This window comes from Falco naumanni, chromosome Z, assembly GCF_017639655.2.
Source record: "Falco naumanni isolate bFalNau1 chromosome Z, bFalNau1.pat, whole genome shotgun sequence".
Taxonomy (NCBI): domain Eukaryota; kingdom Metazoa; phylum Chordata; class Aves; order Falconiformes; family Falconidae; genus Falco; species Falco naumanni.
Genome location: NC_054080.1, coordinates 28,733,558 through 28,760,995, shown reverse-complemented (window position 1 = coordinate 28,760,995; position 27,438 = coordinate 28,733,558). Strand labels below are relative to the sequence as shown.

The window sequence follows — 27,438 nt, the reverse complement described above, 5'->3', positions numbered from 1 at the left end:
CCCTCTAAAAGCAACACTACTTATCCATTCCTTATAAATTTGGGGCACACTCTGGATCACCCCTGCACCATTTCTCAGCCTGCAGTCACACACACATCATGGATTCCAAACAAAACAGCTAGTGAAAATGCAGTAGATATGTTAAAATGCATCAGTACATGCTCAACATGTGCTATTTCTCCACAGCAGAGTCCCACCTGTCCATGCAGAACCTGAAATTCCCAAATCTAGTTTCTGAATATTCCCTTCTCATTAACTATTTTTATGGACTATATAGAATGATTTTTAATCCAGTCCCATCCTGCAATAAGCATGTTAAAAGTAAAGATTTAACTAGTATATTTCAAATAGTTTAGCACATTTGCTAGTTTACTTACTAAATGGATGAAATATGAATGAACACCATGTCAGATGTAAAGGAGAATATGTCTCGGCATCACATGGGAAAGGCCATGTCACAAGAGATTTTGTTTTTTCTATCACATAAAGAAGAACTTTCTAGCTTTGGCATTGCCTTTTTTTAAAAAATAAAAACATTTGGGCCAAAAATAAACAAATATACAAAAAAAATAGGGTGGATTTGGATACATAAGAAGGTGTCTGATCCTCTGTACCCAATAGTTTACCAAAAAAATCAACCACAAAAAAAAGCAGCAGAGGTATTACAAGGTATGCTCAGGTATAGGCCATTGGTAATTGTTTTTCATGTTGCAAGATAACATACTTTCTAGAAGTAAGAATACTGACTCGTGGAAGCTGGAGCAAGATGCCAGCAGAATGCACCAAAAGCAATGATTGCATTCTATGTACTTGTTCAGCGGCCTCACAGAGCAGAAGGTATAAAAAAAACCTTCCCTGGTAGGTATAAAAATAATAATGAAAATGTTAACAGAATAATCCTAGCAATTAGAACAGGATGCTAATGGTACATTTGTGCCAAGTTTAACACACTTTTTATGTTACCACTGAGTCCATACAGCTATTATAGATTGCATAAGTTCCAGAAGTGACTTTTTGAAAGTATCTTCTGAAAGGTTAAAAAGGTAACAGTGCAGTTGCAGCTAATTAGGTGAAGCCACTGCTTACAAGGCATAGAACAATTTGTCTTTTTAATCCTAATTATTCTTCTCAGAAAATCTATTTTCAGTAGACAGCAGTCAACTACTTTTTTTCATCTTTCTTGTAGTCTGAGGATACAGCTTAAAATGGAGGATTTTCCTTTGTTTCATTTCACTACTCCTAAACATACAGCAGGTGTCTGTGATTCCCAGAGGTGAAATAAGAGGCACAGGGAGCAAAATGGCTGAGAAAGTAATGGAACAGAATATTCCCAATCTCCTTACATAAGCAGATCAGCAGCAGCTAAACATATTTTATTTGGTTTCCAGTAACTTTATTATCACCTGATGTTCTCCCCAGCAGTGAACAATTGTGTAATGTCTTGATTAATGACGGCAATACATCCAAGGAGCTGAGAGTGCTTTTAAGGTTAATGTTATGCAGCTACACATATCAAAAAAAAAAAAAAAAAAAAAAAAAAAAAAAAGTGATACAATACACTTCATTGGTTAAAAAGAAAACATTCAGAAAAACCCTTCATCACCACCACTAATTGCATCACATAAATAGTGTTAGAAAAAGGCACAAGGAAAAGTCATGTCAATCAATAATTAAAATTTATTCCTTCCTCTGTATTTCTACAAAACAGCTGAAAACGCAGTTCAGTGGAGTGGAGAAACCATTACCTTTTTAGTGCAGTCTTAGGGGATCGAGGTAATATAACAGAGAAAGGCAAGCTATATTTAAAGGCAGCTGTATAAAAGCAGTCTCATTCAACTGTAGACATCTTTTAAAAGCCATGATTAATAGAAATTCAGCAGTTTACTCTGCTTCATCAATAGAGTCGAATTTCAATTGGACTCAATGGTAAATTTATATGCATAAAACAGGTAATTACACATTAGACTGTCTGCTTCTCACATGCAATTACACCTTCCATATGTAAATGGGTTATTTTTACAGATTTATTGAAAAGTTCATCAACATTAGGCAAACATTGTTGTCCTGGTAATCACACCGAAGAAGAATTAAAGGAAAAGAGGAAAAGCCCTGGTTTGAATCGCTCCTCCTATTGACTTAAAGTCAGCATATAATTTTTCTTCCCAGACCAGCACATTCTGTACTTTTTGTTTGTAATTTCTCTTGCAGGGAAGCTGTCCAGTGTCTCGACCCCACTACACACATACCCTATTTTGGTTATACATTTAATTAAAAAGAGAATAAGTGCAATGCACAGGAGGCTTGTGACAGATGGCACAGCAGATACTGAGAAACTATAATTTCTGTAGATTATTGCTATTGAAAATTACTCTGTATACTTCACAACAATACTTTATGCAGATATTCCAAAGCAGTGGTAGAAAGCCAGTGGTCTACCACTTAGAAAATGAAACTGAGTACATACAGACACCTTTGGGTTTGGGGAGCGTGGCAACCAGGGGGCACCAGGGTCATCCCCAGCCCCAGGAATCAGGCACCTCCCTCAGGATGTGCCAGAACGTGGGTCTCACAAGCGGTGCCAAGGCCAGGCAGCGCAGAGCTGGAGAATGGCACTAATTCTGTGCACAAGAATCTATGAATTTCTGTAATATTTTGAAGTAGCATGTTATGCTAGAGACTCTTGTCACTGTCAAAACTAGATGTATGACAAAAGCCTCGTTTTCTTTGCAATATTTTACTCCAGTCAGCTGTTCTACCCTACAAAAATCACCCCATTGTTTTTACTGAGAAGTGATGCCAAGGCAAATTTATTTGATGTGGGGTATCTGGCTATAAAAACTACCTCGCAGATATAAAACACAGTCATCAAAGTCCACAGTGGAAGTTTTAGGTTCATTAGATGTCAACAGAAAAAAGCAGCTACAATGTCAAACATTCAGTGGTATCATTCCAGAAAAGCAGTTACTTGGGATAGTGTGGAAAAGTCACCTTGAGACCAAGGACTTACTCTGATTCTTTTCCTAGTGCATCAGGAAGGAAATTATTATGTAGACTGGCAAATTGCAAAAAGTTCATGTCTGATCCAGGACATCCTTACTTCCGGGTTTTTTTTTTTGTTTTTTTTTTGTTTTGAGGTTTTTCTGTGCCTGCCTGAAACCTATTCCTAACTTGTATTCCAAAGTGTACTCATATCCATACTTACCTTCAGCTTAGCCCACCCTGGCAGGGTGCTCCAGCAGCTCTTACTTGCACTCGCTTCCTTGATATTTTACTTATCCACTCATCTGTCTATCCAGACCACAACATGGTACAAGGATATTGCAGAAGAGTGTCAAAAGCCTTGCTAAAGTTGAGGTAAATGGCATCCACTGCCTTCTCCTCTTCCACAAACCCAGTTTAGTTAGCCTAGAAGGCACTCATGTTGCTCCAGCATGATTCTCTCTTGGTGAATCCAAGCTGGCTCTTCCTAGTCACCTTCTCTTTCAAGTGCTCAGAAATGGACTCACTTTATGATTTTCCCAGGGACTAAGAAGAGGCACACTGGCCTATGTTTTTCTGGACTGCATTTTTGGTGAAAATTTCCTTTCTCCAGCTACTGAGGCCATCTGATTTCCAGAAAATTTCAAAGATGATAAGGAGTGGCCTCCCTATGATATCAGCCACTTACTCCCAGCACTCTTGTCACTGACCAATAAACCCCTACCAAGAAATACGTCTCAGAGGAGATGGGCAACAGTGATGTGCCCATGAAGCTCAGGGAACAATGCACAGTGTGACTGACCACAGCAGTTCCAAGGAAGCTGACTTTTTCTTGACACAAAAGGTAGCAGAGCATGACCTTTGTTTTAGGTATACAGCTATCAACAGTTGAGTGGATCAAGCAGTGGTGTAAGTTTTTCTCTCTGAGCTCATTAAGAGAGTGTGAATGTCTCACTGAGTTAGCCAGACCAGCATGGGGGAGTGACTATGTGTTTCAGTCCTGTGTAGGGTATAAATCCCAGAAAACCAGCAAAAGAATTTCGAAGATAGCGACAGGCTTGAGCTGGGGTCAACCCCTGTATCCCTTCCCAGTGCCTGGGGAGGCCCAGCACTGTGACAGTGAACACAAATGGTGCTGTGACTGAATCATATATTGCAATCACTATGCTTTTGCTGAGTGTAATTTACTCCTGTATTGTGTTTCCGGTATACTTTGTATCCCTTTGCTAAATCAGGAATCTCATGTACCATCAACTGTCATCAAACAAGTAAATTTTATTTAAGTGATATGGAGAAATAGTGTGAAATGGGGACGCTTAACACCGACTGTGATTGTATATGTCTGCTCAGAAATGTGGGTATGGTGACTAGTCATGGGTGCGGTGTCTGGTCACATAGGCACACAGCTCTGAGGAGACAACTACAGTTTTTGGGGAGACGCCTGCCCTTGTTCCTCTAACAAAGGGGCTATTTAAAAGAGAATGAGAGAAGATGAGAGACATTCAAATGCTATCTAGAGGGAGGGAGTGCTAAGTCTCCTTGCTGGAGAAGATTGGATGGTCACAAGAACATGAATCACCTACAAACCTGCAAGACCACCACATTCCAGGAAACGGACTGATAAGCTAATTAACATACGAAGCCGGGTTTAGGTAACGAATATGTATAGGCGTTAATTGAATATTCATTTGTTTCATTGTATAAATGTGGGGTGGTTCCTCACTTCGGGTATGCACGCTTGTGGAGGAGCGATCCCCCGTGCATCTGCGTGCAATAAACATACCTACTTTATAACTTTCGAGTTATAAAGTCTAATTCCACACGTCATAAGCATTTATAACTGTAACACAAGAAATATCCAAAAGAACCTGGTCAGAGAGTTTGGGACTGACACACTCTCAGATGCAGCTTATCCAGTCCCAAGGACTTGTATGTGTCAAATTCTCACAAGTAATCACTGATAGATCCCCTTCTTCTGCCTATAATTTTTCTGCCCCTAAAAACAGATGCCTAGAAGGTGTTGCTGGTGAAAAGCAAGGCAAGCAAGGTATCTGTTACCTTATGCTTATCTGTGGTTGTGTCACTATGTCACCTTCAGTAGCCCTGCTTTCTCCTTATTTGCCCTTGCTAGAAATGTATCATATTTGAAAAAATCTTATTGCTGCCCTTGCAAGTGTCAGATTCAGTTGAGTTTTAGCTTTCCTAACACCATTCCTACATGTCCAAACAACACAGCTGCAAGACTTCTGCCTTTATGAAACCAAAAACCATGAAAACAACTGGGATTTATGAAAATCCACTTTCATGCAGGTAGTTAATCTTCCCCAACACCATAAGCCAGGAGTCCTCAAACTACGGCCCACGGGCTGGATACGGCCCCCCAGCGTCCTCAATCCGGCTCCTGGTAGTTACAGAACCCCCACCCCCACTCCACCCCGGCCAGGGGTTGGGAGGAAACCAAGCAGCCGCAGATGGCTGCCTGCCACTGCATCCGCGCCGGCCCCTGGTTAAAAAGTTGAGGACCCCTGCCATAAGCAATCCCAACATCAAAAGTGATCTGTATACCCAGGTGGACTGAGAGGTTTTACTTAAGCTTGCTGTTCCAGATGGGAACTCTCAGGGCTCCAGGGAAAGGCTGAGAAAAAGCTGAAGAGCATATCAACTCACCACCATGAAGTACATACTAATGCCTCTTTCCTTCTTCTCAATGCCCTCGACAAATCAATGACAAACAGTACAGACATACCAATAAAGGTGCAGCCCAACTGATACTCAATAGAAAGTATTAGGTGCTGAGGTTTATGAGAATCACAATGGGCAACAGTACCACATTCCTACACAACACAGCAAGGTCAAAAGTGTTTTTTCTCAATATAAATGACACTGAAAATGTTGATTTTTTACTTAGACAAATTAACCTGTTAAAAACAATGTAATGTTTATATATTTATACTTGCCTGTTTAAAATCAACTGTTGTACGGAAACATTTGCTGTTATGTATTTTTAGATCTTTTCAGAGAAATTATAAGTGTTGCTCACTTTAAGCATTAGATCCATTTGGGAAAAATCACAAATAAGGTAATTAACTGAAAATGGGAGTGTCTTCTAGCCCTCATGAAAAAAAATTAATAAGCACTGAGTATAAATTTAGTGGAGTTTTATAAGGAGAATACTTAGCACGGTCATAGTAAAATTTTTTTTTGTTAATATCTATTACATTATATATGACAAAACCCATTTTTTTTTTAACTATTATTAAATATATATTGCCACAATAAAAAAATCTATGAAAGAATTTGATCCATATTGTGTTGTGAGCTAAAAAAAAGACCACTACCTCACAAACTGTAAGAAGTTATTTCCTATTTCTGTCATATAAAATACAGGCAGAAACCAAACACAGATTAATTCCATAAATTCCTTACATAAAATGACTTCATAAATTAGAAATCTTCCACTGCAAAACATGAATGGAATATCTGAAATAAAAATTAAACACACAAAAAAGCTATTTTATTGCCCAAATTGAGAACTAACAAAATAATCTGAATATTAAATATTTTTTATTCAGGATTATATGTAAATTAACTTAAGATAGAACAATGGAAAGTATTCTGTAGAGTGGTAAATTGTTGCTCGTATAAGGTGGATTTGTCTGTTAGGAATCTGTACTAATGGCAGATAGAGGCTTTGCTTTATGATTTATTGGTAAGTCTTAATTAGAAGAAGGATGATTACTTACCATTAGCAATGACTGAAGCTGACTTCAGTAACTGCCAACATCACTATTCCATGATGTTTTTTTCCATTAAGAAGGATTTGCAATTGGACTAGGCTGAGCTGAAAATAAAGTCATTGTAGCAGAGGCCTTTGAATACATATAGATATATATTCCATTTACATCAACATCCATTCAACTGTAAAATCACAGTTTGCTTCAAAAAAACTATTTAATATTTAAACCCAGCTTTTATCATGCCTGATCAACAGCATTCACTTTGCAGTTAAAGGACACTGAATTTAAATTGACAGATACACTGGAAATTATTTTGTCAGTTTTTAGCAAAGTAACAAATCTCAGCTCAAGAAGAGGAAGGACACTCTTTCCTTGCTTTGAGATAAAGAAACTTGCCATACGAATTTTGCAGGACTCACAATAATAAAAAAAAATCAGAGGAAAAATGTGACTGTGGCATCTAGAAATTGTTAGGATACACCACTAAATCAGCACAAATGTGAACTGTTTCATGGAAAATATCCTTAGGTGGGAAAGATTTTTCTTGTGACTTACAGGGCAAGTGTTGACCCCACATTCCTTCAGCAAAGTTGAATTGAAGTGGCTTTTAGGGAAGAACAGAGACATTTACAAATGAGGGGAAAACTCAAAGCCACTTTACTGTTTCCACAGAAATGACTGAGGGTCACGCACTCACAAAAGCTAAGACCAGTGGGTTTGCACAGCCATTAGTTCTCTTGAATTGTTCCAGCCTCTCCTCCAATAATTTACAACCTGTTACAGAAAGCTAATTAAAAAATAGAGAACATAAGACCTCAGTTCTAACAAGGCCTTCAGGCAGTAAATAACTACTGTCATCATCAGACGTGAAAACAGGTAAGAGGAAGAAGAGTGGAATAATTTAGGGGTATGAATACTACATACTCTCATTCTGAGTTTGCTTTCAGACTGAGGCTGCAGCCCAGTGTGAGAAAACCCATAAACAAATCTACTCTTGGACCCACAAAGTCAGGGAAGAGTAACATCTTCATATATTAGAACATGAGAGCATAACAAAAGAGTAGAGGTAAACAAAATTAGTGTATTGCTTCGTATTCTGATATTCTGTGCATTAAGACATTTAAAGAACATTTTAAAATAGGAAAGAAGTTTTGCTCTTGAGTGAAAGTGAAGGAACTGTAATATAGTGAAATGGAATAGATTATAAAAAATGACAGACTATAATAGGTTAGTAGCTCACTACCAATAAAAACCTCTTATTACCTGAGACAACAAACATTTCTGACTAATTTCTGACCTAGAACTCAGGTGGTTTTAATGCCATATGGATGAAGCAAATCAGAAGACCTTTGGATGAATCTCCAGTACATTTATGTGGAAGAACTGTCCTGAGTGGTTTGTGACAACCATTTGGGTTTGGCACTTGTCAAGATAGCTTTGTGCCAGCACTCATTATATATAAAGTCAGGTACTCGTTATATATATGTTATATATATAACATACGTATATTTGTATACATATACATAAAAAAAGAACTACCCTTACTGGGCCGTTTTTCATTTGCACATGCTTTGGGCTTGAAACTCCAGAATGAGGACGTAGATGGCTTCCTGACAATAATTTTTATCCCTAGCTGTCGTGGTTTAACCCCGGCCAGTAACCAAACATCACACAGCCGTTTGCTCAGTTCCCCCCACCCAGAGGGGTGGGGAGGAGAATCGCAAAGGAATGTAAAACTCAAGGGTTGAGATAAGAATAATCTAATAATTTAAACAGAATAAAGAGGTAAGAACAACAATAATAACAATAATAATAACAATTATAATGGAAAGGTGGGTAAAAATTGTAAAATGGAAAACAGAAAAGGTAAACCAGTGATGCACAGTACAACTGCTCACCACCTGCTGACCAATGCCCAGCCAGTCCCCAAGCAACAATATCCCCCCCAGTAACCCTCCAAGTTTCTATACCAAGCATGGCGCCCCATGGTATGGAATGCCTCTTTGGCTGGTTCAGGTCAGCTGACCTGGCTGTGTCCCCTCCCAGTTTTCTGTGCCCCCCCCCCCCCCCCCCCCCCCTCAGCCCTCTGGCTGGCAGGGCCCAAGAAACCAAAAAGTCCTTGACTTAGTATAAACATCACCCAGCAACAACTAAAAACATTTGTCCTACCAACATTGCTCTCACATCAGAGCCAAAACACAGCACTGCACCAGCTACTAAGAAGAAAGTTACCTCCATCCCATCTGAAACCAGGGTACTAGCACAGAAGCCTCATTATCTTGCAAGATATTTCCTTATTTCTCCAAAACAATTAATCAACTACTGGCATCTAGCACCTTTCCAGTTGCCTAATCCATTTTCAGTTAAACTCAGATCAAGTAAGTGTTATCCAGTCATTAGTCTATTTTCATCAGACTTCTGATTTACTTAGTAGAGAGTCTGAAAAATCATTCCAGTTATTTTGTTTAGCCAAGCAACTAAAAAACTTTCATCGAATCAATAAGGTACTTTCTTATCACCTGTTATTAAACCAAAACCATTGTTATTCCATTTTTTGGTCAAATTTCAGATGGTTTGAATGGTAAATATTTTGATAAACTGGGACGGGGGGTAGGGGTGGGTTTGCCAGAGTACTGTCAGCAGATTTTGGTGCTTTGAAATAATGTTTCAGCTACAATTTTCAGTTATATAATCCACCAAATATAACACTATTTTAACCAGAAAAAATTTAGAACAATTCCCTTTAACAGCAGCTTTGATGTCCAGTTTCTCAGACTCTTTGCTGTAGTAAGAAAATTGTGCAACTTCATCCTGCCCTCTCACACTGCTGTTTATTGCATTGGATGATTCTTCTTTTTCCAAGTCACCCTGTTACTGCTCCTTTCATCTTAAATTCGTTTTCCATTGCTACTGTGTTAATCTTCTTGTTCAGCGTTTCAGATATAAGAGCAGGGCAGGGTGGGGTTAGGTCCTTTATTTTTTTGAAAAATGAAAACTCTTTCCAGGGCAAATCCTCATCCTTTTGCCCAGTGCTATAGATGAAGAATTACCTGGATGCCACAGAAGGGATCTGAGGGAACCAGAACACAGATAAAGGACAGAATATGCTCTCTCTGCATGCCATTGAAGAGTCTTCCAAAGTACTGACAGAAGAGTCTTAGAAAGAGGAAGCTGAATTCATAAAAATTACAAGGTAATGGACTCACAGACATAAACATTAATAAGTATATTGCATCGCTTTTGGGTGAGCAGGACAGGACTGGGAGGGCATCCTGCTGCAGTTTTATAGAATAAGGAAAAGGATCCATAGTATGTATTTCCTTACTTGAATTTTAGGAATGGAACAGGTTTTGGTTCTTGTGTTCTTCCTTACATTTCAATTTCAATAAAACTAATGGACTAAGCAGCCTGAAGATATACTTTTAGCTTTCTATTTCCTTTGTTTATAATTGATATTTTTTAATACCTCAGTAGGACAGCTGGACATTCTGCTGCTATTAAAAGGCACAATTATGATTATAAATGTCAAAAAGAAAAGCATGGAAATCAATTACCATCTGGTAAAGTGGATAGAAACATCAAAGGATAAAGCTTCCCAAACCCTTAGCCCTTCCCTCTCCAATGCTTAATTCTCCTCAGTCAGCTACAGAACAAAATGTCAGGACAGCATATAAAAGCTGTATTTTAGAGAACTATAGCTTTATATTTTATTTTTGCATTGGGCTGAAATTTTACATGGCAGGTGTGGATTTATGAAAATTTGCTTTTATGCACAATGTTATATGTAAAAGGACAAGTTCTCTGTTTATTACTGCAATCATAATCCTTTTAGCTGTGAGCGAAGATGGATTGTCACAGTAAAGTTGAAGGTTAAGGGGTAACTTCTTCTTATGCAGTGCTTTTTATTTCATTCACTTCATAAAGAGCGAATAGGTTTCATAATGGGAAAAAGTTTGGAAAAACAGTGGGCCATGGGCAAAGGCTAACCAGAGAGTTTCAAGTTCCAGTGTAGAAATGGTAGAAACAGGCTGTTCTTCTGCAGGCTGGCAGTGGGGCTTCAATATTTCAGAGGCTGAGCAACCTATAATCCGTGTCTTTTTCCTCTCCTGACTTAAAGCTCTCTGGGCTGTCCCTGGCTGCTGCCACTGCTCCCTGCTCTATCCCCACCCCAGCACCGTGGGGCTGCACCATGTCCCTGCCCGCTTCACTGCTACCCTGACCACCTGGATCCCCGGCCCTTACACAGCAGCCCCCTCCTGCTGGGGGTGCCCGTTTCTGGCAGCATTTGTGTTGCTCATTACACCTACCTAACAACCCCAGTCCAATGAGTGCTGGCACAAAGCTATCTTGACAAGTGCCAAAACCAAGTGGTTGTCACAAACCACTCAGGACAGTTCTTCCACATAAATGTACTGGAGGTTCATCCAAAGGTCTTCTGATTTGCTTCATCCATATGGCATTAAAACCACCTGAGTTCTAGGTCAGAAATTAGTCAGAAATGTTTGTTGTCTCAGGTAACTTCAAGCTTCCTGCCTTCTCTGTAGGAGCAAGAGGTGCTCTCTACCTGCAGTTTCTCTCTACTCCTGTATTTATCACACACGGAGACCCTCCATTTCCCATCTCTTTTAGAACTGGAGTTTTCATGCATTGCTGTCTTTTCCTGTTAGGACCTATACCAAGATATAACCCTGTTAACCTGGGTAGCAAAGGCCAAGTTGTTTCCTCATGACACAGTTTGCTTACTGAACAATTCACAACACTGAAAAAAGCTGATTTCTGACTTTTTGTTTACATCCCTTTTCCTGTCTGTGTCTTTGTAGAGATTCTTTTGGTTAGTTTCATGTAATCAACTAAAATATAAGGTAGGTAAATTGAAACTGATGCAAAGTAATTAGAAATTTCCATATTGTCCACAATCAAATTCTTAACAGAAATTTTTATGAGTAGTAAAAAAAAATACAAAACTCATTCTTTTGACATAAAATCACACCTGATTAATTAAATATGTCATTATTTGTATCTCAAGACTACAGCAATTACTAATTTGCAGAGATACCATGCTCCATTATTTCTTTTTCCTATTTAATTCAATATGTAAAATTCCTAATTTTGTTACATGGAAATTAAATCAAAATGTCCGTATACTACCCTTTGAGATTATTACAAAATCTTTTCTGTATTTCTTGGAGAGTAATGACTGCTACCAGCTGCAAAGAAATGTAATCTTTGTGTCCAAGGTTTTGTGAAAAATAAATTTAAAAAAAAGGCTATAAATACACATCCTGATATGTATTATATACTCCTCTGCAATGCTACCTCCTCCCCTTTCCCCTTCAGAGCCTAAAGAAAGATTCACAATGGAGCTAACAGAATCTCCTGGAGACATGGAGACTAATGAAGTCTGCTGTAGAGGAAAGTTGCTAGTTTAAAACAAATAAATCCATTTTTGAAAACTCCTTCAAATTTGATTTCAGCGTGCATGAAAGACACAGAAACCTACAAGAAAACAAAAGAAAGTAAAACACATTTTTTTGTGTGGCAAAATGGAGAAGAAAGAGGGATAATTATCATCTAGGTGTATGCATCGTTACACGACCAGGCCAGATATTGTAACTTTCCAACAAGATTCCTCTGGGGAATAGATTTACTTGTGCAATTATTTAATAACTAAGGTAATGTATTTTACAAGAGAATTTGTGCACTGCTGTGGATCTGAGCATTTATTGGGAGAATTAGAACTTTTTAAAGTCAGAACTGTTTTTAAGAAAGTGGATTGAAAATAATTCAGTCACAACTTTATTTTGCTTTTCTAAATCTTCATCCAAATGAAAGATAAAATTATCTTTATGTAGTCAAAATTCACTAATACACAGACTATTTTTGATGCTTAATACATTTATTCATGCACTATGTATTTTATTCCCTAGCTCTTTCCTTTCCCCCCTTATCTTTCATAATTTACCTAAAATGGAAATGGTGGAAAAAATTTGGTTCTTAATCTAAGTGACATTTAAATGAGATAGAAATATACTTTGTCTATTATGTTCCTTAAACCATGAATTTGCTGCTCCCTATATCTGACCTTTTTGTCTTTTATAATTTTGCTATAGATTTATAACTAAATTTCATTTAGTCTCCCTATTGAATAATTTTGTGCAGGCGTAAAAAGGTACTTGTATTAACTGTGAAGTATAAGACAAGCCACAGCTGTGTTCAATGACTGAACACTTGTCAGTAAAATTCAGCTTATGCTCTTGACTGTGCCATTTTAGCAGATATTATGTACATGTTAAAACAAACTAGGGCCACCACTAAGCAAATGTCAGATGACACATTTCAAACCCCAAACCACAAGCCATAGACGAACCCAATCAAATTCCTTTTCCTGGATGCATTGATTTCAGAGTCAGAGAGAATGAACCAACTCTGACCTTGTTTCTGTCACAGCGTCCTATAGTTCATGTGGTCTTCCTTGTACAGAGACAGACACGCTTAGACAGGGAATACCTATTAGTTTGCCATTAAGTACAATTATACCTTCCTCAGGCCTGTATAATACTCAGAATTACTTCTCTTTCTTGACTACAGTATCCTCCAGCCTCAAAACACACACAAATATGCAGAAAACCACTGTCTGAGCTTAATCAGTAGTTAACAGAAATAACAGCTGCCATCTCCTCAGAAGCAAGCTTAACAGAGTTGGAGACTTCTTGGATATGTTTTTTGTTTGCTTGTTTTGTTTGTGGTGGTTTGGTTTTTTCTTCTGTGAGTGCAGCTTTATGAAGCTCTTTACAGCAAGAAAGTCAAGTGCTTTTAAGCTCTGCCCTCTTGGACACCTCTTACGGTCAGCTATGTAGCCCATGATATTCAACATTAATTTGCAATGTCTTATCAGCACAAGCATTTAGGTGATAAATGCCATGTAGAGGTAAATATGTTGCAGTATTATTTAATGTCTTCATCAGTGACATGGGCAGTGGGATCAAGTGCACCCTTAGCAAGTCTACAGGTGACACTACGCTGAGTGGTGTAGCTGACACACCTGAGGGAACGGATGGCAACCAGATGGACCTGGCCAAACTCGAGAAGTGGAGCCACATGAACTTAATGAGGACAAGTGCAAGGAATCAACACAGGCTGGGGGACGAAGGGATTGAGGGCAGCCCTGCAGAGAAGGACTTGGGAGTACTCATGGATAAAAAACCAGCAATGTGCGCTTGCATCCCAGAAAACCAACTCTGTGCTGGGCTGCATCAAAATAAGTGTGGCCAGTGGGTCAAGGGAGGTGATTCTGCCCCTCTACTCTGTTCTTATGAGACACCACCTGGAGTCCTGCCTTCAGGTCTGGAGTCCCCCAGAGCCTGGGTCCAGAGGAAGGCCACAAAAGTTATCAGAATAATGGAACACATCTCATGAGGAAAGGTTGGGAGAGATGGGGTTGTTCATACTGGAAAAGAGAAGGCTCTGGGGAGACTTTATTGTGGCCTTTCAGCACTTAAAGAGGGCTTATAAGAAAGTTGGGGATAAACTTTTTGGTAGGGCCTCTTGGGATAGGACAAAGGGTAATGGTTGTAAACTAAAAGAGGGTAGATTTAAACCAGATACACAGAAGCAATTTTTTACAGTGAGGGTGGTGAAACATTGGCACAGGTTACCCAGAGAGGTGGCAGATGCTCCATCCCTGGAAACACTGCAGGTCAGACTGGATGGGGCAATGAGCAACCTCGTCTAGTTGAAGATGTCCCTGCTCATTGCAGAAGGGGTAGGAGTAGATGATCTGTAAATGTTCCTTCCAACCCATATGATTCTATGATTCAGTCTACTTCTAGCACTGGTGGCCATATAGCTACTTCAGTGCTATGTTTCACCAGGGCTGTTTTTTCAGTACAACTAATTAGGCCAAATAGAGCCCAGGGTACCAATACTGGTTCAGATGCAGTTTACATATTTTACTATGCCACTTAATTATCCTATGCAGATGTAGGCCAGTGTGCAAGATAAAACTCATCTCTTTACACAGGGTGTAAAGGAATAGTAGTCTGCTTTGGAAAGAAGCAGACTATTATTCCTGTAAAATAAATTCCTTGAGAATAAGCGAAACATTTCACATAAATACAAGGGCTTATTTTGCAGGCAGAATAGTTAACATTGTGCTACAAAGGCATATATGCTTAGATATACTCCTTAGGGCATCAAAGCCTTTTTTATCAATGTTTATAAAGCAGCCATCTGTATGATAATTCAAACATAAACTGCACAGGGAGAAGTGACTCCCAACATAACTTTCGGTATGATTGTGGCAGATGAAAACAGAACAAGACTTACAAGTAAAGAAAACATGAAGTGGCAAGTTGAGTGTATCACTATTTCTGGTGGAATTTTGTAGGGCTCAGACAGAAAGAAACCTGCAGCACTTTGTAAGCTTGCAGCTTGAACAAACCATTATATCTGACCAACATTTCAGGATTGATTTAGACACAGGATTGGAATTGAGGTTGCCACTTTTATGAACATGCTGTGTAAGAGTAATATTTTTTTCTTACAAAAGTAAGTATCCACACAGCACCACAAATAAACGTGTCTTGTATCTGTCACTGTTAGTACCTTGCAGTAAAAACAATAGATAAATATTATCATAATTTATAATTAATTTAAATAATTAATAAACAAAATGCTAAGTGTTTTCAGGACATAGAAGATGTGATAGATTAATAAACTAGGAAAAAGAAGCATCATACCCTGGAGGTCAGGGTCAGAAATAATTCACCTGAAAGAGATTAATATCGGATTAATAATTGCACTGACACAATGGATTTGAAAGGAGAAAGATAATGAAACAGGGGGATCAAAATGGAGAATAGGAAGAAGCTTGAGACACAGGAGAGTTCTGAGGTGTATGCTAGTTGAATACCTTCATTATCAGACAGGAGATGATAAAGTGTAATGGAAACAATAGACACCACTACTCATCCAGATTTATTGAGGAATTGAAAGAAGTCTAAAAGCCTGCTGACTAATCATTAAGATCAATACACAATTGTCATAACAGAAGGAAGGAGTCGTAAATTACAGGCAAGCTGAAATTTCTAGTCCCCTCATTTTAAAGCCCTGATGAGGAAACATAGCAGCAATGCCACTCGTTCTCTAATATAATCTCACCTTCATGAAGAAAGTGTCACTCAGTGACCTTTAATTTCTTGTTTTAGTGACACAGTCGATGTCTGAAAGGAGTTCAGGTAGCTTGGAAAAAACTCCACAGCCTTAGGAAATTCTCATTATTGCTTTTTACTGTGAAATTAGTTACCTTAAAGCTCTGTGAACCTTTTTGTATTTACTTTCATTGAACACTTCAGGTTTTGGCATGTACTTGGTCAAATTTATGGAGAAACCAAATTTTACATTTCCCACTGCTTCATACTTGCACTGTACTGCATTTTAGATGAGACACTGCATTGTTTATGAGAACAGAGCAACAGGACTCTCAAAAGTAGACTTTTTACCAAACTTCATAAATGGAATGATACACAACATCTTGGTCTTTGAACTGAACTGAATTTTTTTTGGTGCAAAACTTGGAATAGATTCCTTTGTGCCATAAGACTAATAGATCAGGATAATGCCCAACACATTAAGTAGAAATAGGTTCCTTAAGAAAATGTTTTCTTGCCTAGGAATTTTTCAGGATAGAATTAAAACAAACAGCCAAACAGGATTGGAAACATACATTTAACAGTGATATCTGAAAGGACACCTGGGGAAAACAAGACACAGGTTGCAATAATGGGAGACAAAATAACAAAATGGGAAAAGATCACATGGAATACAAACTGCTCTGAAGAGCTGCCATGTCTCCTTCCAGTACTTACTGGTTGAGCAGCTTAGTAACAAAGTTCAGACAAAGGATTTCAGATTCCAAGGCAGTTAACTTATTTATAGGACAGGTCAGGAATAGGCTTAAGTCTGAACATTTCTAAACCTCAAAGCAGTCATTACATTTTTCGTATTTTTTTAATTCTTGACTTTTTACTAGACCCTCTTCTACGTGTGAAGAAAGGGCAAATATCAAAACACAATAGAGTAGTTCTTGAGGAACCTGCACTGAGGTTTTAGGGGTGAACCAAGTGTCCAACATTCATTAAGCACTTCACTACTCAGCAGCTGGAATATACTGTATTTAGGTTAGGAGTGGGACATTGGGTACTGCTTCATACAACAAAGCTTGAGAGAAAATAATTAAAATACAAACAATATGCCCAAACCTAACAGACACAGCTGCAGCTTTTGCTTGGATTTTAACATGTAAATTTCTAAAATTTGACTAGTAAACATATGTTGTTGTAGTGGGTTGACCCTGGCTGAATGCTAGGTGCCCACCAAGCTGCTCTGTCACTCCCCTCCTCAGTAGAACAGCAGGGGAGAAATTATGATGAGAAAAAAACTTGTGGGTCAAGATAAAGACAGTTCAATGAAGCAACAGTAAAAGTCATGTGTATGGAAGCAAAGGGAAAAAAAAGACATTATTCTCTACTTCCCATCAGCAGGACATGTTCGGCCACTGCCCAGGAAGCAGGGTTTCAGCAAGCATAGCAGTTGTTCCAGAAGGCAAATGTAAATAACGAATGACCCCTTTTCTCCTTTCTCTTAGCTTTTCTATCTGAGCAGACGTCATACGGTATGGAATATCCCATTGGTGGTCACTTTGGGTCAGCTGTCCTGCCTGTGTCCCCTCCCAGGATCTTGCCCACCCCCAGCCTGCTGGTGAGAGGGCTAGGGGAAGGCTGGAGAGGCAGCCTTGGTGCTGTGCGAGCGCTGCTCAGCAGCAGCCAAAACGCTGGTGTGTTACCACCACCTTTCTAGCTGCCAACACAAGGCACAGCGCTGTGAGGGCTGCTGTGCGGCTCAGCCAGACCCAATACAGTTGTGAAGAGGTGTTTTACTTGTATATTTGGAAATACATGTTATGGAAAATGTTCTTAGCTTACCAAATGAGGACAGATAGCACTGAATCTTCATTTTAAAGAAACATTGCAAAAATGCAGCTAGAAGGAACAAACAGTTCATACTATCTTTTCTCCAGCTTTTACTAAGCAATCTTCATTTCTCTTTTCCTCATTGTAACTTTTATAAGATTAATCAATACATGATTGGTACAGATTATTCTTCTACAACTGTATCATAATAACAGGGACTACAAATGTTCCCATTTAGATTTTAAGAGATTCCTTTATACTTTATACATAATGATTATTTTTTACTCTTTAATAAATCTATTCCTCAAGAGACAGCCAGTTAATTCATCGTTATCCCACATGCTTAAGGCAAAGAAAGTTGCATTGCTGGTGACTTTCTGCTAGTGTATATGCTACTTGTTTCACAGTGCCTACAATCATGGGGGGAAGGTAATCTATTGGCATGTAAGAAAATGCTGCAGTTCACCTCAGCCCTTTGTAGACTTTCAGAACTTTTCCATACAAAAGTATAGAGTTACTTTTTATTTCAACTCTAGACCTCTGGTAGACCCACCTACATGCACACAAATGTTTCTGCAAGGGCTGTTTGGAGATTACAGCCTTCTTGAGCTACATCCTCAAAAGAGTGGTTAGTGTCTCAAGACTGCACTCAAATCACAGCCAAAAGCGAACCACAGACCATCTCCAGTGCTGAATCCAAAGGTAATTGAAAGGTTGGAATTCTGTTCTGAGCTCCTCTGAATTCTTTCATGATAAGATCAAGTAGTAGCAATTAAAAAAAAATATTTCTACTGCTACTAGGCAAAAAGTCCATGTATTCATTAAACCCTGAACATCAGTGTCGTGGTTTAACCCCAGCCAGTAATTAAGTGCCATTCAGCTGCTCACTCACTTCCCCCTCACCCAAAGGGATGGAGAGGAGAATTGGAAAAGAATGTAAAACTTGAGGGTTGAGAGAAGAATAATTTAATAACTGAAATAAAATAAAAATGAAAGAGCAATAATAGTAACAACAGTAAGAGTTATAATGAAAAGGAGGGAGAGGGGGAGAGGAATGAAATCCAAAGAGAAGAGAGGAAAGAAAACCAGTGATGCACAGCACAATTTCTCATCACCTGCTGACCGATGCCCAGCCAGTCCCCAAGAAGCAATCAGCGGTCCCAGTCAACCCCCTCCAGTTTATATACCGAGCATGCTGTCCCATGGTATGGAATACCTCTTCGGCTAGTTCAGTAAACACCAGCTTTCCAGCATTTGCACATAATGAAGAAATCCATTACTTGTATAAATAATACAGCATATAGATGACACTATCAAATTTCCTTTATGTACATCACAGCATGGTTTCTATCTCTCCCGCTCTTCCCATGCCTGGCACTTAGTAAGAAATGCTGGCAACAGAGGGTGTAGGAGACACAGGAGGAGAAAGAAGTATTAAAATAATAAAATTAAAAAAGAAGTGTTTTTCTTTTATGAATGGGCAGCATGAGTACTCTTAATTGGGAGAGAGATTTACCAAATGAATCTTTCTTCTCCCCCCTTTCTCTCTAGGCTCAATGCTTTATACTTGCAAGCCAATATGTAGTATAGAACAGCAGCTACTGTGTCCTTTGGTTTTCTATTTTTCTGATTTCCCATAGCAGTAACTATTCACTGATTAACATCAGTGGAATTTAAAACCACAGATCTCTGTCCCATGCAATCCTCACTGTGTTCTCAAGTATGCACAGATGTGGACCAAAATCATGGTCTTTGCTAATCAGGCAAAATTCTCATTTACAAGCCCTTCTTCATAAATGCTTCATCATTTGGTATATTATTTAAACCAGACTATGCAGATGCACACTGACCAGTACCTGGACTTATTATTTACTCTTTCAAAAGTGTTTTAATTCAGCATTCACTGTTCATATCATCAGTATCACATCAGTCTTTCTGCTAGGCACCAGTGAAACACTTGACTCAAGAAGTCTGTGACATAGACAAAGCCAAGTATTCACTCACCTCAGTAAGGTTACAGGTTGTTCTCAGGCATAAAAAAGGAACATGTTACTCAAGCAAAAGACTGCATTTTGCCATAGCGTGTCACACTCCTATATTAGTATTTCAGACATTTATTCTTTCCTATGTGATTGAGGTTTTTCTTAAGCTATACACAGAACTTGTAAGGAACTTCACAATTTGAACTCACAAAATGCGTGATGGAGCAGAGGAAAGCACAGGCTTTCTCATAATTCTCTAGAAGGAGCATGTTCTTGATTCTTGCGATGGGTTGACCATGGCTGGATGCCAGGTGCCCACCAAAAGCTGTTCTATCACTCCCCCTCCTCACCTGGAAAGGGGAGAGGACAATATAACAAAAGGCTCATGGGTCAAAGTAAGGACAGGGAGATGACTCACCAATTACCATCATAGGCAAAAGATACTCAGCTTGGGGAAATTAGTTTAATTTATTAACCAAATTTATTAACCAAAAAAATCAGAGTAAGGTAATGAGAAATTAAACCAAATCTTAAAACCCCCTTTGCCTCATGCCTCCTTTCTCCCTCGGCTTAACTTTGCACCTGGTTTTCTCTACTTCCTCCCCTCTGGCAGCACACGGAATGGGGGTTGCAGTCAGCTCATCACATGTTGTTTCTGCTACTCCTTCCTCTTTAGGAGCAGAACTCCTCACACTCTTCCCCTGCTCCAGCGTGGGGTCCCTTCCACAGGGTGCAGTCCTTCAACAACAGGCTGCTCTAGCATGGGTCCCCCACAGAGTCACAAGTCCTGGCAGCAAACCTGCTCCAGTGTGGCCTCTTCTGCTCCTGAGCCCACAGCTGCTGGCAGGAGCCTGCTCCAGCACAGGCTTCCCACAGGGTCACAGCTTCCTTCAGGCACCCACCTGCTCTGGCATGGGGTCCTTCATGGGCTGCAGGTGGGTATCTGCCCCACCATGGGCATCCATGGGCTGAGGGGCACAGCCTGCCTCACCGTGGGCTTCACCACGGGCTGCAGGGGAATCTCTGCTCTGGTGCCTGGAGCACGTCCTGGCCCTCCTGCGGCACTGACCTGGGAGGCTGCAGGGCTGTCGCTCTCACATAGTCTCAGTTCTCTGGCAGCAGTTGTGCAGGGGTTTTTTTCCTCATTCTTAAATACATTGTCCCAGAAGCGCTACCACCATCGCTGATGGGCTCAGCCTTGGCCAGCGGTGGGTTCATCTTGGAGCGGGCTGGCACTGGCTCCATTGGACACGGGAAGCTTCTAACAGCTTCTCACAGAAACCACCCCTGTAGCCCCACCTGCTACCAAAACCTTGTCATGAAAACCTAGTACAATTGCTCTGCTTGTTTCCCTTCATACAACACAACTGTGCCCAAACAACACAATTCTCTCTCCAAAATTAACTGATTCACTCTTCTAGCCAAGCTGTTGCCGTGGCCTTATGTAAAATGTCGTGTGGTTCTCTCCGGCTGAATGATAATATCATACAAAGCAGCTAGATGCTGCATCTGTTTGGGAAGGAAAACAAACAGGTGATGCAAGTCTTTAATTTAAATTGCACCCTATTACAGTGAAACAGGAAAGAAATGTTGTGCCTAAGAAACTGTACATGAAAGAACATTGACCTTGAAGAACTACAGTCACAGGAAATGAAGGCAGATTTCTGACTATATTTTCCTGTTTCCCCAATTGCTTTAATTTACCCACAAACAACATGCTCCAGCCTTTGCACACAGGAAACATAGTAAGATTAAAAGGCTTCACCTACCTGTACAATGCTTGAAGTACTATATTAAATAAGGTATAGGAATCAGGCTTTAGATTAGATAATTCTCCTTTCCAAACCATTCCTTTTTGTAGATGCCAACACCAAATTTTCCTACAGTTATGACACACAATTTTCTTGTTTCAGTGCTCAGTTTACATGTGAGACTGAAAGCAAACAAAAATGAAGTAATAAAGACACCTTTGGCTACTCTCAGGTTTGACAGATACAATGGTAAATCTCAAGCTATGTCTCAAATCTTGTGCAATAATAGTAAACATATTTTCAGTTCTGACCCAAAAATACATATACATACATCAATTTATACTGTGAAGTTAAAGCACTCTTCAGACCAAAATGTAACTAAGTTCTGAAGACTTGATAAAGAAAGATGTTAATTTCTTTATCATTTTTTTTTTAGTTTGAATAAGGAATTATCAGATCCTAATATCATTTATTGAAATTTTTTACATTGAAGATTTTCATTGTTTCTTGTTCACCTGTTTCTATCCATGTTTGTGCAGGTAATGCAAGTAGGCAGTAAAGATTCCTTGTCCTAAAAACTGGGAGGGAACAGACACAGGGCAGGACAAAATTCCAAACCGTACAATTTCTTCCCTACCATTATCATATAGAAACAAACAAGTTACTAACGAGAATATAAGCCAAAAGACAATTTTCAAAGACTAACAGAAAAATTGGTCACATTAATTAGTTGGGACATTAAAAGATTAAACAATCTCTGCCTCCTTTGGTCCAGAGCCACAAAGACATACTACATCAGAATTCTACTTGAATTTACATAAATTCTAAAAAATTGAGCTTGCTTAAAGAAATGTTCCTATGAGCATAACACAGACTCACAGAATGGTTGGGGTGAGAAGGGACCTCTGGACATTATCTGGTTTAAATCTCCCTGCCCAAGCAAGGCCACTTACAGCACGTTGCCCAGCACCATGTCCAGACTGCTTCTATGTATCTTCTAAGAGCAATACTCCACAACCTCTTTAGGCATTTTGTCCAGTGCTCAGTTACCCTCAAAGTGATTCCTGATGTTTAGTGTTTCTTTACAGTGTCTCGTGAGGTTCAGAGGTCACCTCCTGTGTTTCCATTTGTGCCCATTACCCCTAGTCCTTTCACAGGGCACCACTGAAAAGAGCCTGGCTCCCTCTTCTTTGCACCCTTCCTTGAGATATTTACATACCTTAATACCACCCCCCTGACACTTCTATTTTCCAGGCTGAACAGTCCCAGCTCTCAGCCTTTCCTCATATGCGAGCTGCTCCAGTCCCTTAATCATCCTTGTGGCTCCTCATTGGACTTTCTCCAGTATGTCCATGTCTCATATACTGTCAGCCCAGATCTGGACCCGGCATTCCAGGGGTGGCCTCACCAGTGCTGACTAGGGAGGAAGGATCCTGTCCTTGAACGTGCTTTCAACACTTCTGCCTATACAGCCCAGGATACTGTTAACCTTCTTTGCCATAACGGCACATCGCTGGCTCACATTCAAACTGATGTCCACCAGGACCTCTAAGGACTTGTCTGCAAAGCTGCTTTTCAGTCAATAGTTCTGGAGCATGTACTGGTGCCCGGGCTGTTCTTCCTCAGGTGCAGGACTGCACTTCCTCCTTGTTGAACCACTGCCAGCTGGGGGAACCCATGTCCTGCATGACAGTTGGGGATACTCACTGATGCACAGAAAAGGAAAACTAAGCAGTGTTTGACACACTATACAGTCTTGAAAGAACTGTAATTTAACCAAAGCATTCATACCATCTTGTTGTCGGGTAAAAATATGTTTTCTTCAGATAAGCCTAAGCAGAGAAAAATCGCTCTTGAATGTTTATTCTATCATATTAATAGCGTGTAGGACAAACCAAAATGAATAAAGTCTCGACTAATGCTGTGGTAATGAAGCAAACCAAAAAGAAATATTTATTGTTCCTTCTGCAAAATAATAAAAGGTTTGGCACATCAATGTGTACAGTTCAACAGCAAACATGCAATTCTAGGATGACTTTCTTAAACCCATTATCTTTTGGAAAAAAAAATATTTCTGTAACATTCACTTAAAAGACATGGCCCATATATTTATTATGCTTGTGTTCAAGAAACTTTGCCAGTTTGAGGTAGTTGCTCTTTATGAAACTGGTGACTTATATGTACAGTCACTTTATTTCACTTCACCGTCAAAAGCCATTTGATGGAGAAATTTCATGCAATTTGTGAACCCAATATTTAAAAGAATAAACCTACTGCCTGGAATACCTGACTTAACAAAAGAATAAGCTGTGGTATGGTTATTATACCCAGAAAGAAACTGAATTTTGTTAAAGCACATTTGAAAGGATACTATGAGTGGCGGTGGGGGGCATTACTGTTCTAATTCAAAAACAAGTCTTTATGCATATTATTCAAAAACTGCAGAAAATTCTTTTAATCACTTTTTTATTTCATTGCCATATAGTACTTGGAACACTACTGGGGGAACACAGGTTTTTCAAATTATCACTGATAATGTCTAGTGATTTTTATCTAAGAAATTGTATATCATTTGTTATGAAGCCAGTCACTGAATAGCTCTCACTCAACAGCCGCTAGCTGTACTGGAAAGCCTGTATTTTCCACTGCACAAAGCAAAGTACTTTTTCGCCTTAACATTAACATTCAAATTGCCTCTGTATTTGCAGGAACCAATTCTTACAAACCGCATTCATAAAAGATACAGATTTTGTATTGCAGTGACATGAAAATTAAATTAGAAATAGAAATATTATTTCTAAGGATTAAGAGCAGTATTGATTATAGCTGACTAAATAACAGGAAATTTGTCCTATATGAAATGCATTAATAAATGTAGAAATACTCTAGATATATATGCTGAATTCACAGGACTTCATTCAAATACTCTTGCCATTAGTAAGTCTGGTGTGCAAACTATAAGCTCACCATCACTGATTTGTTCAACAGATCAATAAATAACTATAAAGTGCATGGTGGTTTGCATAGAAGAGTTCCAAACCAAAAGAAAACCCCCAGATAGCTTATTAGAGGAAGTAAAGCACGGGACAAGAAAAGTGTACAAAAACAGGGCTGTTTTGAAAAAGTTAAACCAAATCCACATCAATAGCAAAAAAAGATCCTTCAGCCATAAAGTTTATCTAAGAATCACTTTTTGCAGTATATGTATGTATATATATATAGCTGCAATAAAGATTAAATAAACTATTATACTGAAAATGAAACATAAATGTTAGATCGTTAATGGTTTTGCAGCTTCCAAATTACAAGAGATGTAGGAATGTAGTCATAGAAATAACTGTATGTATCTAGGATTACTCCTTCTGTAAATTTTGTCAAACACCAGAGGGCTCACAGAAGTGCCCTTCCTATGAATATGCTGTGTTGCAAAGCTAAAGCCATGAAAGAGTTAATTACATTTCAGTTCATTGCATGCTAGGGGGGAGGTAAATATGGAAATTTTCTAAATGCAATTCTTCTGTCTACTGAAACTATGTACTGTATTTTCAGGACATCCAAGGACAGATATGATTGCTTCATTGAAGCAGTTTTCTAGCTATAACCCTCAACCAAAAAATATTTCATTAAAGAATTTCCCACTTACTGTGCATCATTATTCCTGTCAATGCACTTCCAGGGAGAAAAGATGATAGTTGTTCTAGGTGATATTGAGGCCAATGATTTCCTAAATTGGTGATGAAGTTCCCTGAAGCTATGGCAGGGAATACAACAGAATTTCGTCATACTGTTCCTGCTGCACAGAAATGTCAGAACAGGCATTTCAGTGCAAGAAAACCCTTTCTATCAGGTGAGTTTTATGGCTGATATCTTTCTTCCTTTTAACAGTTTGCTGCTAGAATGCAGAAAAAATAGGTATGGATAGACACAGACACCCTGAATTTGCTCATACAAACTCTAAGAAGGTCAATAGCATTTTCATAAGCATGTCAAAAGAAGAATGGAGATTGTAACACTAGCCTGGAAAAAGTCAGTCTTTACCTACAGATGACATACAGCACAATTTGAGGTGTTACCATTAAAGCCTAATAATGCAGGCTATGACTACTCCCATGGTGTAAGGTTTTGCAGGGAATGCATTTTTATTGACTCCTCCACAGCTGAGGATACTATGGGACTTTGATAGCAAATGAGGATAACTAGAAAATTCTCATTGGACCCCAAGTCATTTTATCTTATTATTGATTTACCTGAGCCCAGTATAATTCCCTGCTCATACAAAAAGGGTCAAACACCTTCATTTTGTAGCAAAAAGAAGATGACTGTAAAAGCTTTCGTAACACACCACAGTAACTGTCAGAAAACATTAACTGTTGACTTTCACAAATCCCCAGATGTAGTGTTTGGGTGCTAGGAGTTTGTTAATGTGTTTGATTACTGTGCTACACATCTGGAATTCACTGTGGTAACACTGCACTCTATTCAACAACCTTCAAATAATATTTTGTTGTCATTTTCCTGTGCAGAAAAGAAACAGAAAATAATAAGATCATTTGTAGGATATGTAGGGAAAAATTGATTCTTTTGCTGCCAAGACAGCAAATAGAAAAAGAATATTGCTGGACAGTTTCTTGACATGTTTTTACAATAAAGTATTTTCAGGGACCTGCCAGAAAATAAAAAGATTTATGGCTATAGCCCAGACACACCTATATAGATGTAGGAAAACAAAAATAAACGTAATTTGCATAATAATCCTCCTTCAAGATTTCATATTTCATTTTTTTAAATTTTGGTAGTTTAATGTAAAATCTTATCCCAGATGTAAGAGATATAAAGTAGAAAACATAATACAGTAACCTTTTTTATTTCAATGGCATTACAATGTCACTTGAGTACCTGGAACAGTAAAAGAGATATCAGGCCACAGGGCCATGATATTTAGCTTGCAAGCTAATAAAATGGAATGGCTTCTTCCCACAGAGAAGCACAGTAGCTGTTCTGTCCTAAATACCACAAATGGACTTTTCTTCTCCATTAAAGCCATCCAAGCAGAGCTCCATTTATGCAGGTTATTTTCCAAATAAGAAGCTATTGTCCATCTCATTTCATATGAGTATGAAACACCTGTCTCACAACAGTCATTAATAGCTACTTCCACCAACAAAGGCTTACTGTGAGTAATAATACTTACTGTGAAAAACTGGCATGTCAACTAGCCACTTAAGTTTGCCTTGCTTGCATATTTACTAGAGAAGGTTTATTTTTATTTAAAGCAAAAACAGCAATTCCAAGAAATATTTTATATGGGTGAACTGACCTTATGCTTCAACTGCGTGCTGCCTCTGTGGAATCACTTTTATTACTTCTCAGGGAGAATTAGTCCCTTTTGACATCAATATTGTTCTTTGCTCTATTTCCAGTTCTAATCTATCACTACCCTTTCAGATTGACCAAACTTTGTCATTTTTGAGATTATCATTTTCCCCTTGACTCAGCTCTATATGAAACTGCAGTGGAAATTTACTGCAAATTAGATCAGCAGGCCCACATGCAGAAACAATCCATTCCAATATTCCTCCCATTTAGAATTTATTGGGGTTTTTAAAATCTCAGAATTTCTTTTAATGCTTCACTTTCATGCTTAACATCAGTAATAAGTTTAGTCTATGAGAGAAAGGAAAGCTAGATCACCCTAAGACAAGGCTATCATCCCTGATGTTTTATAGTGAATTCATCTTTAATATAGGCAGGCAAGAAAATGAAACCCAGGACTGCATTACAGGTTTTTCATTTCACACAGTAACTGATGGGATGCCCTTAGCAGGAAAAAAGAAGAAACACCTTTTTACAGCAGCTTCAATCATATTCAGCTGGTTGTTAACCATCTGCATTTTCAGTTGGAGATTGCAGAGGGTGTTTTGCATTAAAATCCTGAATAGTTCAAAATGTGCCGAATGTATTTATACTGTTAGCTCATTCAACTTGCAACCTTTATGGAAGTTGTGAGCTGGAAGACCCA

At 38.8% G+C, this 27,438-nt stretch overlaps 1 long non-coding RNA gene across 1 annotated transcript; it reads left to right on the top strand.

Moving 5' to 3' along the window:
- The first annotated feature begins 4,721 nt into the window (after positions 1–4,721).
- Positions 4,722–21,787, top strand: LOC121081517. The gene is made up of 4 exons (XR_005825714.1): positions 4,722–4,802; positions 14,701–14,706; positions 17,643–17,655; positions 21,776–21,787. It is a non-coding gene; the product is annotated as an uncharacterized LOC121081517 (long non-coding RNA).
- Positions 21,788–27,438: the final 5,651 nt, after the last annotated feature.